At 48.3% G+C, this 2,671-nt stretch overlaps 1 pseudogene; it reads right to left on the reverse strand.

Annotated features, from left to right (window-relative positions):
* Positions 1-313: 313 nt before the first annotated feature.
* LOC125112123 (tax1-binding protein 3-like) lies at positions 314-675 on the reverse strand (annotated as a pseudogene).
* Between the last annotated feature and the right edge of the window lie 1,996 nt (positions 676-2,671).

Below are 2,671 nucleotides of genomic sequence, written 5' to 3' on the forward strand. Positions count from 1 at the left end.
TAACACACTGAGCAAGGCCAGGGATTGAACCTACATCCTCAGAGAGATGTCAGATTCTTAACCTGTTGAACCACAGTGAGAACTCCCAGGCCCTGTTTCTAATCCTCAGTGTCCAAGGGAGAGAGCTGGTCCCAGAGCCTTGGACCAGTGGTAGGAGACGGGAAGGAAAGCTGGGTCAGGCCTCTAAAATCAGCTCCAACCCTTCTGAGTGTGGGCCCAGCAATTGGCAGAAGCCAGGGTGAGGGGCAGGGTGTTGAACAGGTGTCACTGTACAAAGGGGTGGGCAGGCACGAGTCAGGGTCCTTGATGGCTGCTAGGATAGCATGGACTGCTGCACCACCTTCTGCAGTGACTGTCTCATCACCAGCAGACGGCCCACCTCCTCTGAGTACTTGATGAACTGCTTCCAGCCCTGGTTGTGTGTGATCATGGTCATTGCCCAGCTGTTCACCTGCATGATTTTGTCCCCAGTCTGCAGCCCAGCCATTTCTACAGGGCCTCCTTCAGATACCTGTGTGACTGTAAATGCCTTTGCCTGCTTAATCTGAGAAAGGATTTGGGGAGGGATCCTAGTCAATTCTGCCTCCAATGCGGAAGCCCAGGATTAAGTTCTCACCTTGACACAGCTCACCACTGTACCATGGCGGTGACCAGCTGGCCTGGGGTGTAGGACATCTCAACCCCAATCTGGTAAGCAAGCACCGCTCAGTGAAGCCTGTGGTGACAATCTGTGTTCCTTTTTAATGGGATTCATATTGGCCATGTGTTTTTGACCTTCCCTGGGTGCTGTTAGCACATCCTTCTGGTTTTACCTTTTCACAGACCTCAGAGGTGTGGGGGTAGGTGGTGGGGCCAGCATGGTAGGGGCTCATTCCATGAGCTCATTCCATGCTGTCAGTTTTACCAGGGGCTCATTCCATGCTGTCAGTTTTACCAGGGGCTCATTCCATGCTGTCAGTTTTACCAGGGGCTCCTGTGGGGAATCAAATGCCTCAAGCCCAAGGGAGCCCCTGGGCCTCTTATTAGGATATTCCGCTCTACAACATGAGAGGCTCTCCTCTTACTGTGTTTCTTCATTTGTTTTAGCCTGGGGCAATCTCTTTTCCATCCCCAAGGGTGATCTCCTGCCAAAAAAGTGGCGTTTCATTTTGCATCTTCTTTTTTCTGTTGTTGTTCCCTGTTGAACACTTGGAAAGCAACATGTACCAATTGAGAAGGGTTCATTCCAAATGCACCGTCCACTCTTGGCGAACTTCTCCTGATATGTGAGGCACTCCCCAATGCCCCCCGCCCCCCCCAAAAAAGATGAAATTACCATTCTAAGATTTTCAGGGGCCTTGGGATCTGCATTAGTATGATGTCTGTAGGCCTGATAGATCCCTTCCAAAAATTCAGAGATCTTCATTTGTTTTGCTGAGTTTTTTGAATCTGTTCATTCAAACTCTTTTGCTTTGGTCCCCTTTTCAGAGCCCTGCCAAAGTGCACTGGGAAGCAGAGCTCTAATAAGGGCCTTCCTCCCCTACTGGGGTCCCATTTGGTTCCGTTGTGGGTGTTGCCAAGCGGGCTTCAGGTGTGGAAGAGCCTTCCTTTAAGGAGGGTTATGAGAAGTTCCTGTTGTGGCTCAGTGGTTAAAGACTCTAACTAGCATCCATGAGGACACAGGTTCCATTCCTGGCCTTGGTCAGTGGGTTAAGGATCCGGTGTTGCTATGAGCTGTGGTGTAGGTTACAGACATGGCTCGGATCCTATGTTGCTGTGGTTGTGGCGTAGCCCAGCAGCTACAGCTCTGATTTGACCCCTAGCCTGGGAATATCCATGTGCTGTGGGTGTGGACCTAAAAAGCAAAAAAAATAAAATGTGATCCTTCCAATAAATAAGTTGGAAAAATTCAGCCAACTGAATTTGCTTTTAGCCCCCAAATGAAGTCACAGCAAAGAAAACTACCCTGCTCTGGAAGGGGTTTCTGGCTCAAACTGGGTGCCCCGCAGGGCCTTAGATGGTGATACCAGACCAAGTTCCTGTGCCCCAGAAACTAATACAGGCTTTTCTAACTGACCTCTAGAAGGGGGTGCAGTCCTAAGCCCCAAGTGTCAGGAACTGGGGCTGGAAAAGAGCACAAGGTATGGAAGGGGGATATGTTGGCAGAGAGGCTGGAGCAGCTAAAGCTGAAGGTTTGAAGCCATATAGTCTTACTCTCCCTCCCTCCCTTATTTCCCTGAGGTAACAAACAGCACATGTGCTTGCATATTAGCGATTTCATTTCTTCTCCACTTCTTCACAAAATAGCTACAGTCATTCAAAATCACTATCAAACCATAAACAGCAACTGATCATCTAACCATTAAAAGGATGTCTTTTTGGAGTTCCTGTTGTGGCTCAGCAGGTTAAGAACCTGACTAGTATCCATAAGGATGCAGTTTTGATCCCTGGCCTCGCTCAGTGGGTTAAGGATCTGGAGTTGCCATGAGCTGTGTGTAGTTTGCTCGGATCCCGCATTGCTGTGGCATGCTAGGATTTATCCGAATTTTACGAGTTCTACGTGATTTCTAGAATGTGTATATTGATAACATTTACCCATATGATACAAGCTAAGAAGTGTTATCACCACCTATTTGATAGTGCTTTTCACATAATTTAACATACCAGATAAGCCTCATTAGTATTCCTCTCT

The sequence above is a fragment of the Phacochoerus africanus genome, chromosome 1 (assembly GCF_016906955.1).
Source record: "Phacochoerus africanus isolate WHEZ1 chromosome 1, ROS_Pafr_v1, whole genome shotgun sequence".
In the NCBI taxonomy this organism is placed as follows: Eukaryota; Metazoa; Chordata; class Mammalia; order Artiodactyla; family Suidae; genus Phacochoerus; species Phacochoerus africanus.